The sequence below is a fragment of the Euprymna scolopes genome, chromosome 46, assembly GCF_053919585.1.
Source record: "Euprymna scolopes isolate OS-2025 chromosome 46, ASM5391958v1, whole genome shotgun sequence".
Taxonomy (NCBI): Eukaryota; Metazoa; Mollusca; class Cephalopoda; order Sepiida; family Sepiolidae; genus Euprymna; species Euprymna scolopes.
Window position 1 is genome coordinate 145132392 of NC_136527.1, and position 11274 is coordinate 145143665.

At 35.5% G+C, this 11274-nt stretch overlaps 1 long non-coding RNA gene across 1 annotated transcript; it reads left to right on the top strand.

Annotated features, from left to right (window-relative positions):
• Nucleotides 1-344: 344 nt before the first annotated feature.
• LOC145271074 (uncharacterized) lies at nt 345-8267 on the top strand. The gene is made up of 2 exons (XR_013865680.1): nt 345-1428; nt 1514-8267. It is a non-coding gene; the product is annotated as an uncharacterized LOC145271074 (long non-coding RNA).
• Nucleotides 8268-11274: the final 3007 nt, after the last annotated feature.

The following is an 11274-nucleotide window of genomic DNA, read 5'->3' on the forward strand; positions in this document are numbered from 1 at the left end:
GGAAGGTTGTTCGCAGCAACGCTTGTTTTATATGGTGCCCTCTTTAGGGAGTTCAACACCTTGTTGTACGGAACCCGATCAAAATCCAGTTAATGATGGCATGAGTTTGTTGCGTCCGTCATCTGGTCGTCTTTTTATACGCTTGCATGTGGCGAGCAGAAAAGACGTGCTCGAGCAGGCTGGAAGGAGAACACTCCCCCGAAAGAGAAAAATGGGCCTCCCTCTCTCCCGTGTGCTTCCATCAAGGCCCAAATTGTGTGTGTTCTCCTTCGCAGGCCTGGTCCTCCAACTTTCCTCGACTTTGCAGGTAACTAATCTGGAGCTTTTCTAAAGCTCTTTTCTCAGTGTCGAGGTGTTGAGTCAACTCCCAGCTCAACAAATACCTGCAGCGCAAGGTGCGCTTTTCCGAATTCCCCCGAAGAGGGAGCGACACGTGCTCGTGTTTCTACTATGTAATTCACGCGTGCCTCCACTCGACTACGGACGACTAGAGTAATACTGCTATTAGTTTGCGTGTGCTCACAAGCTGCTTGAAGGGCGCTGGTAATATTATTCCTACTATCTATCAACTATGAGCTGGGGCGGTAATGCAATGATGGACCTCCGATTAATAATATCCGATACGATAGTAGGAATGGCAGTTTTGTGAGCTTTCATAGGCTCTTCCACATTCACGCACAATCTAGTGGTATCTCTCTAGGAATCCTGTTGGGTAGAGAGAACAAAAAGTCCCTTCCCTCGTTTTGGAAGGTTGTTCACAGCAACGCTTGTTTTATATGGTGACCTCTTTAGGTAGTTCAACACCTTGCTCTCCTTGACTCTTCTCATTGTCGAGGTTCTGAGTCCGGTTCCAGGTGTACAAATAGGTGCAAGTCTGGATAGGGAATCTCCCCAAGTGGGTGAGCCTACGCTCTTTCTTATCAGGCGACACGTGCTCGTGTTACTACATAATGCATGCATGGCTCCATTCGACCAGGAACGACTAGAGTAATACTACCATTAGTTTGTGTGTTCTCACAAGCTGCCTGAAGGGCGCTGGTAATATTATTCCTACTATCTATCAACTACGAGCTGGGGCGGTAATGCAATGATGGACCTCCGATTAATAATATCCGATACGATAGTAGGAATGGCAGTTTTGTGAGCTTTCATCACCTCCTCCTCATTCACGCACAATCTTGTGGTATCTCTCTAGGAATCGTGTTGAGTAGAGAGAACACTTCCGTTTTCTGCTCCGCCTTTTATTCTGAGTAGAAACCGCCTTTTTCGGAGGATGTTCGTAGCAATGCATGTTTTATGTAGCGCTCCACTTTGGGGAGATCATCACCTACCTGCCCAGACTGTCCTTTCCTGTACGGTACCTGGTAACTAGTGGATTCCACCCTTTCCCTCCTTTTTCAGTTTGATGGCGACCACGACCAGCCAGAGGTGAGTAAAGCATCAAGCGTTTCTTCTTTTCGATTTCAGTTTTTGTAATTGACAAGTTTAATTTTCCTCTTTTCCATTACTGCAGCTTCTAGTTAGAATCAGCACAATCCTCAGGTAAGTATTTCTTTCGTTGTGTTGCTAGTGATTAAAACGAATTCCTTTCTGCTTATATTTCCTTTAACCAACTTTAGCAAGTCTAACCGAAAATATTCACCCATGCTTGATCATAGCCAGAATTATTTTTCTGTTACAGGTATTTTATTTTAATAAAAATTAACAAAATAATTAACATACACTCAGTAAAATGCAATGTACTAAAGTAACATAAATAAAACAAAAACAAAATGTAAAAATAATAATGCAAAATACAAGTAGTTATTACAGGTTTCAACAGCAACAGCCATGACCCTGTCATCCCAATATTGGATGCAGTTCCAGAAAGTCATAAAGTAAGTATTGATATCTTCTTCTAATTATAATTTTTTAAAAAAAGAAAATTTCACAAAAAATAAAATACTGTGATCTAAAGGAAAATAAACCGAAAACAAAATGTAAAAATAATAATGCAAAATACAAGTAGTTATTACAGGTTTCAACAGCAACAGCCATGACCCTGTCATCCCAATATTGGATGCAGTTCCAGAAAGTCATAAAGTAAGTATTGATATCTTCTAATTATAATTTTTTTAAAAAAGAAAATTTCACAAAAAATAAAATACTGTGATCTAAAGGAAAATAAACCGAAAAAAATAAATGTAAAAATAATAATGCAAAATACAAGTAGTTATTACAGGTTTCAACAGCAACAGCCATGACCCTGTCATCCCAATATTGGATGCAGTTCCAGAAAGTCATAAAGTAAGTATTGATATCTTCTTCTAATTATAATTGTTTAAAAAAAGAAAATTTCACAAAAAATAAAATACTGTGATCTAAAGGAAAATAAACCGAAAACAAAATGTAAAAATAATAATGCAAAATACAAGTAGTTATTACAGGTTTCAACAGCAACAGCCATGACCCTGTCATCCCAATATTGGATGCAGTTCCAGAAAGTCATAAAGTAAGTATTGATATCTTCTTCTAATTATAATTTTTTAAAAAAAGAAAATTTCACAAAAAATAAAATACTGTGATCTAAAGGAAAATAAACCGAAAACAAAATGTAAAAATAATAATGCAAAATACAAGTAGTTATTACAGGTTTCAACAGCAACAGCCATGACCCTGTCATCCCAATATTGGATGCAGTTCCAGAAAGTCATAAAGTAAGTATTGATATCTTCTTCTAATTATAATTGTTTAAAAAAAGAAAATTTCACAAAAAATAAAATACTGTGATCTAAAGGAAAATAAACCTAAAAAAAAATGTAAAAATAATAATGCAAAATACAAGTAGTTATTACAGGTTTCAACAGCAACAGCCATGACCCTGTCATCCCAATATTGGATGCAGTTCCAGAAAGTCATAAAGTAAGTATTGATATCTTCTTCTAATTATAATTTTTAAAAAAAAGAAAATTTCACAAAAAATAAAATACTGTGATCTAAAGGAAAATAAATAAAACAAACAAACCAAAAAAAGAAAAAAACAATTAAAAAAAAAGAAAAAGTTATTCAAGTTTTCAGCACCAGCAGCAGCAACACCCATGACCCCTCTCATCCCCATCTTGGAAGCAGTTCCAGAAATTCCTAAAGTAAGTAATAATATATTTTTTTTTTTATAAGCAACTCCAACTTCCCATCGAATTCATAAAGGTTTCATTTATTGTATCAATGTGTCTTGGTGGTGCTGCAACCACTACCTTGATTTATTTCTAATTTTCTAGTGATTGTTGAGACTTCAGGACTCTAAACCACCTTTTAGCACTTGTTTTGTACCAGCTGCTGAATTTGCTTTGTTTTAGATGGGTTTCAGTTAATTTCTTAATTTACTTGATTTCTTTTTTGTCTAATGACTTTTGATGATTCCAGCTTCTAATTAGCCCTTTCTTTTCTTGTTCTCCAGTACCGTTGAACATTACTCGCTTTTTTCGCACCTGATAAATTTTGCTAATTTCTTTTTTCTCTTTTTGTTCCAGACTTTATCCTGTCTATTAACTTTTATTCTCTTTCTAGTTCTCTTGCAGCGTTGAACATTACTTGTTTTTTTAGTTATTTTTACTAATGAGTGTTGAGACTTGAAGATTCTAAAAGAGCATTTCTTTACAGCACCTGATGAATTTTTTCTTATAATGTCCTATTTACTTGATTTCTTTTTTGTCTAATGACTTTTGATTAGGGGTAGGCTATAGAAACAAAATTTTTCAAATAAATGCCAAAACTGGCTTATTACCTTCATTTATATGTAAATAGATGGGAACAAGTGATTTTGTTCAAACGGGTCAAAATTGGAGGGTCGCTGGCCCCAAACGTGATTTGACCGCGTCAACGCGTGAAAATAGCCCAAATTTCGGCCCCGAACACACTTAATCATTTATTGAAAGCCACAGGGTGCATTTTTTCGCTATAAATGCATTTGTATCATTAAATCTAACATTCCCATTGGCTATCCCACAAGTAGGGTTTTTTTTTTTTTAGGGTATCTCAGAGTCCAAAATGGGTCAAATTACCCCAAAATTAGCCAAAAATGGTCGGAAATCACAGATTTTCCAAAATGCACATCCCATGGGCTCAAAGACACCTCTACATGGCAGAAACTGTTGGGAAATGCTTGAAGCAGGCACTCTCCTAACTTTTGCACTGTTAATGAGGGGTATAAGGACCTTTAAAAGGGGCTAAATATGGCCGATTTAGCCAATGAGTCAAAAAGTCCCTAAGAATCAACATAGGTTGTCAAAAAGGGGCTTAATTTGAGTTATAGATGGAAAATTACCAAATAAGGAAATGTTTTCTTTCTGTATCAATGGAATGGCATCTTTAAATAGTCACGATAACATTGCATAGCATTAATTGTGAATTTGATTGAACTAAGATTATAATTACGACGATTGGACTTATCTTCTGCTTGATTCTCTTCCAACTGAGGCTGAATGTGTTCAAGCTGTGCAGCAACATCATGCTGCCAAATATGGTACCACGACACAGAAAAATCATATTGACCAGTTCTCCTTGCGATTACTACAATTGTGGCAGAAAGCCTTTGGAAGTGATGTTCGTTATGTTACAATACCTGGGATAAAACATAAACTTGATCGATGGCTAAAAATTTACGATAAAGATGTCTACGAAGCAAAGGGTTCCAGACGTGTGAATATAATTAAATGGAAACGAGAGCACCATGTCCTTCTCAATATACTTTCAAAAGATGTGAATCCTGATGAATTTGATGTACATGAACGAAGATTCTTTGCCGATCAAAAGTCTCTCTCTCTCGCAAATGGCTCATTGTGCCAGAGCATGATACCTCAAACAATTTGAACTACTCATTAAACAGATCGGGTACAATCCGTAGCACTGTCCCATGTACCGAGATCGCCAGCCAAACACATGTCACTTACAATCTGCGAACTGGTGCACGGAATTTCCAGGAGTCAATCAAAATAGCTGTAGCAAATTCCTGTGCTGCAGCCAACATTTAATGCATTATATTGATATTTTACTGTTGAATGATTTTAAAGTAATGTGAAGTGAAGCTGTGTCTTGAAATAAGAAAATAATTCCTTTGCTAATTACTCATAGCTTTTATCAAGTTATTCAATATATTGGTTACAAATCTAGAAATAGCGAATCGAGGGCCATTTTCATCAATTTTGGGGTAACTATGAGAACACTATGAATTCAGACTCTTCTTGGACAGCATTTTATTGACATTCAATGTTCAATTTACAATTAATTACTTTCTGAGAAGTTGATGTAGTAAAGTTACAATGTTTCTAAACAGTATCATTGATGAATGAACTAATGATTCATATGTTATGTACCGTAAAGCGTAATTTTGTCATTTTTGGATTGTTTTGACCCTTTTTACATCCCCCAAAGATCTCTAAATACAAATGGAAGTCTTCCAACTGTAAAAAGCCATACAGGAGTTTTTATAGGAGCCCGATGAGATATAATACCTGCATTTTGGGGATTATCCGTGATTTTCATTCATTTTTGGCTAATTTTTGGGTAAATTTGACCCATTTTGAACCCTTAAGATACCTTGAAAAGCCCTATATAGGTGGGATAGAATGTTAGATTTAAATTTATAGAGCCATTTATGGTCAAAAATTGCACCCTGTGTGTCTTGGGAGGTGCATTTTGGAAAATCCGTGATTTCCAACCATTTTTGGCTAGTTTTGGGGTAATTTTGACCCATTTTGGACTCTGAGATACCCTAAAAAAAAAAAACCCTACTTGTGAGATAGCCAATGGGAATGTTAGATTTAATGATACAAATGCATTTATAGTCAAAAAATGCATCCTGTGGCTTTCAATAAATGATTAAGTGTGTTCGGGGCCGAAATTTGGGCCATTTTCACGTGTTGACGCGGTCAAATCACGTTTGGGGCCAGCGACCCTCCAATTTTTTTGTTCCCATCTATTTACATATAATAAGCCACTTTTGGCATTTATTTGAAAAATTTTGTTTCTATAGCCTACCCCTATTTTGATGATTCCAGCTTCTAATTGGCCCTTTCTTTTCTTGTTCTCCAGTACCGTTGAACATTACTCGCTTTTTTCGCACCTGATAAATTTCGCTAATTTCTTTTTTCTCTTTTTGTTCCAGACTTTATCCTGTCTATTAACTTTTATTCTCTTTCTAGTTCTCTTGCAGCGTTGAACATTACTTGTTTTTTTTTACTTATTTTTACCATACGCACAGATTTGGTAAAGTTAGCCGAAAACAATTATATATAACATTTCTTCAGTTTGAACTCATTTTTGCCGAGAGAGATAGGTTTCCTTGTTCATGTGGATTTGTATGTAAATGCATGAACAATATGCTTTGTAATTATATACAAATATTTACATTACTATTTTTTTTTTTTTTTTTTTTATTACAATTTCACCCCAAACAAGGCACTTTGCCACTATCAGGGGGAAACATCTACTAGGGTACTATGTAGGGATTTGGGCAGGGAGGTGTTGGTTCACGTTGCACTTGAACTTATGCATGTCAGTACAGTTGGGGAAGCAGTGACCTGGAATGGAATTCCAAATTCTAGCAGTTCTGGGGAAGAAACTACTGGAGTAGAAAGATCTTTTAAATGTAGGGATCTCTACAGTGTGGGGGTGGGATTTTGCAGCTTGTCAGGTCTGTCGAGGGTGTTTACGTTGTGGGGGCACAAGTGCTTGCAGTTCATCAGAGCATTCACCATTATAATACTTGTAGAACAGGCAGAGGGATGCAACGTTTCGACGATGGGACAGAGGCTGAAGCTTAGATGCCAGTTTAGGGCCTATCAGATTTGCGACTCTCTTTTGAACCCTGTCAAGGAGTGAGAGACTAGTAGCCGATGCACCAGCCCAAATATGACAGCAATACTCCATACATGGGCGAATAGTGGCCTTGAGAGAGAGCCCACCTTCCTCGCAGCGGCCCTGGCAATGCTCTCGATATAATTGTTCCAGCTATAATTATCATTTTCATTATGGATCAGTAATATAATTTTACTACTGTTAATATATTCTAATAAATTATAATATATTAAATAACTATAAAAACTAAAACTAATAATTAAAAACAAAAAAAATCATGATTAGATACTAAAACATAACTTATAAATTAGCGCTAAATTAAATTATAACTGATCAAATAATAAACACTAAACCTCGACATAAATGTAAATATCAAAATGTTAAATTGTATAAATACTGAAAGATTAAACACTAATACTAAAATAATACTTTAAAACCAAAAATATACCAGAGAATAAGTGATAAGCTGTTCTAAAAATATCTTGCTGATCCATATAAAAAAATGATAATAATAATGGCATATTAAAAATTAGCAATTATTAGAATAACGATTGCGCTCAAATTCGAGTTTGCCCTTTACACGCCTTTGCAGTAATATTTATGCCCCAAAACTGAAAAATGTGGCTGATTACTTGGACCTGAAAGTTCTAAACTAGCATAATTGTCTGGCATCTCAGTACTTTGTACAAAACTAGCATTTTAGCCGTGGGAGTTTGGGGGTTTTGTGTTGAGCCAAACAAGGAAAAACGCGTGGTAGCAGGGAGGAAGGCTAGAACCCGTTACGTGTTTGCGTGTATGACCACTGGCAGTGACGTAGGTTTAAATTAAAGCTAGAGAAAAGAAAGCACGGCATGACTTACAAATACATCGTGGATTAAAGCAACCCCCTAGCTATTTGTCGCGTGAAGTAATAATTACACTTATATATATTTTTCCTTTATTTTTAACTTTGACACAGTAACCATTATTGATTAAGGGTCATATGAATTTATTACGTTAGATCCATGGCCAAGGAAACTATATCTAACATTTCAATGGTTTATACTATAAGTTGTACACTTTCACTTTTATAGATATATCCATTTCAAAATTACTCGGACTTGTAGCGACATGATTCCATTTCCGTTGGATTAAAACTTGTCTCTTTTTTCTTTTTTTTTTTTTTTTAGCAACCAGCCGAAACTTCTCCCAGAAGAAGACCACTCCCATCCAAAATTTCTACAAGAACAGGATAGCCGCCGCCACTTCAGGGTCCTGGATATGACCTTAAACTGTATCCGATGGTAAAGCTCCATAAGCGGGCTTGGGGAGTGTGGAGCCACCCTTTAATTACCATTGCTCCCAGGTCCACTCTGACCCGGAGTGGTAGTACCTGTTAGGGTCCCCACTGTGGGTTACATATTTTTCTTCTAATAAACCTTTTAAAACTATAAGTCTATTTTCTGTGTTATCTATTTGTTATACATCATGTTTATTGATATCTGGTAAACGATTTATAAGCCCCGAATTTAACTGTGATATTCGTTTTCAGCATACTCGAAAACATTAAAAAAAAATCGACATAGAATTACATATCAAATATAAAAAAAAAAAAAAGCTAACCCTGACCCCCAGCCCTAATCCATCCTAGAGACAATTTGATCAAAGAGGAGCAGCATGAATATCAGCAATAATGTATGCAAAAAAAAAAAAAATTACTTAATATTGGTTTGAACTATAAAGAACTCTGCACTTGGTGAGTTTTGGTCATTTTTGGATATATTACTATTTTCGGCATGACCATTAAATACTTAATATTGGTTTTGTCTTTAAAAGTCAAACAGCATTTTTGAAGTAGTTTTTAACAAACATACAAATTACTTTGAACTATAAAGAACTCTGCACTTGTAGAGTTTTCGTAATTTTTGGATATATTACTATTTTCGACGTGACAATTAACTACGTATGGAGGTTGGCTTTGTTTTAATATGCAGGGAGACGACGGTCTCATGACAGTCACCTCGGTCTTGTTCTAATTTGAGCCTGAACACTTGTTATGTTCCAAAGTAAATAAACGCTTTAAAATAAGTTAAAACAAAAAGAACTTCTCAGATATTAATCAAGGCAGATAATTCAAGTCAGAGTTACCTTTAGGAAACCATATGAAAATATACTCACAAATACATGTATATATATACATATATATGTGTGTGCTTTCTCAAGGGAGATAATAAAAATAAGAGTTATCTCCCTTGAAAATGTACTAACAAATATATATATATATAGTAATTTATGAAATATATATGGCGATTAAGCTACACTGAATATTCGGCGTTTCATCCACTATAGGATTTGTCAGGCTAACGAATCCTATAGTGGATGAAACGCCGAATATTCAGTGTAGCTTAATCACCATATATGTTTCATAACGAGCTCTACCAACGTATTGAGCAGTTTTGAAGTAAATACTTAAAGTTTATGCATAAATCTATACTTTCGTATATTAATTTTATGTGAGTAAATGAAGTAGTTATATATATATATATATACAACTTCTTAATTTACTCACCTAAAATTAATATACGAATATTCGTTTTCAGCATTCCTGACCAAATTGAGGGTTGGCCCCTTTCATATTCCGGCTGTACAAACATGGTCACCAGTGATTTACATGTCAAAATACACACATTAATAAAACTAGATCCAAAACTATTTGTCTCTGCTAATTTTCATTGCGATATTCGTTTTCAGCATACCTGAACAAACTACGGTTGGCCCCATGTTTAACTGGCTTAACAAAGTCACTTTTTCCTGATTAAAACATTTTAATTTGAACCAATGACCCAACGGGTCAATTTTTTCAAAATCTTTTTTTTTTTTTTTTTATTAATCTTTTTTGGGTTTGTATTACTATTATTATTGAACAACAATAAAGTATTTTTTTAACAAAATTCTCATTGCACCCCCAGGGGCTCTAAAGGGGTCAAAAATGCCCCAAAATGACACTTTTTCCCCATAACTTTGTATCCGTCCATTAGATTTCACTGAAACTTGGTCAAAATGTGAGGGAAATTGGTTTCAAATATACATTCAGTATCAAATATATATTCAGTATCGCTGACTCTGGCAAAATTCTGGTTTGCGTCCCCCCAAGAACTGGACTTAGTCGATTTTTGACAAAATTTAAAAACAAAAAAATTGCCTCACAGACCATGACACATTTTTGGTCATCGATCCCTCTAATTTCACTCGTAGAGAGGGGGGACACGCATGCGCGGCTTGTTACATTTACACTTTTATGGAGATCGTTAAAATCATATGAAAATTTTTTTTCAATTATTTTTGTGAAAAACATTTAATAAACAATTCTTAATTCATATTCGTATCACAATACAACAATGTCATTAGCCCGATAAATTTAATTTTTCTGATATATTGGTGTATGAAATACAGGCTTAAGGTTAAACATACAAAATATATTGGTCACCTGACTTATCGGAGAGGGACCTATGTTTTTATTGACGTCATTTTGTCCATTGTTTTTCATCTGGTAGTTTGGATGATTCCTGGATAGCCGTCCATTACTTTTTTCTGAAATGTTGCCACAAGTTGTACTTCAATACGTAGATGCTGATGCAATTCTTTATCTATATAAAAGCCAGGTACGTCCAAAGATGGCGTACTGTTGCCACATCTGGGCAGGAGCTGCTAGAAAGGAGGGGATGTCCTTTTCTCTTCTCTGCAACCTCTTTCTCACAGAAGAGATGCTGCGAGTTTGTTTCTGCTTTATCATTATTTTCATGGCAGGTGCTTGACTGAGCTCCAATCTATGCCCCCCCCCTCGCCAAACTTTCACAAGAAACACCCGTCTAGCAGAAAACACTATCAATAATTACCCCCACTCTTTATCTGTGCCTAAACCTAAACATAGATTCCATGAACAAAGCTTTCTCAGAACTGCACGCCTGTAGAATTGTCTTCCGTTTTCCTGCTTTCCAGCTGACTACAATATGGTTGTCTTCAAGTCTAACGTAAACAAGTTTTTGATGAGCTGTTCCATATAAGTTAACAAATTTACCGAATTTCCATTACTAACAGTTACTATATTGTCCAATTTCTACGGTACTCTTTAACCCTTATCCTCGAGTGGCCTCTTGGCCTTGAAAAGTGGTGATGTCTATGTAAAAAAAAAAAAAAAAAAAGTGTACAACAATAAAGTTAAACGCCCCAAAGTGGCAAAAAATGACACCTTTGCTCCATAACTCCATCCATTAGATTTCACTGAAACTTGATCAAAATGTGAAGACAATTGTTCCAACTATACATTCAGTATCGCTGACCCTGGCAAAATTCTGGTTTGTGTCCCCCAGCAGCTGAACTTAATCGTTTTTTTTTTTATAAAAATTAAAAACAAAAAAGTCGTCTCACGAAGCACGACTTATTTTTGGTCATCAATCCCTC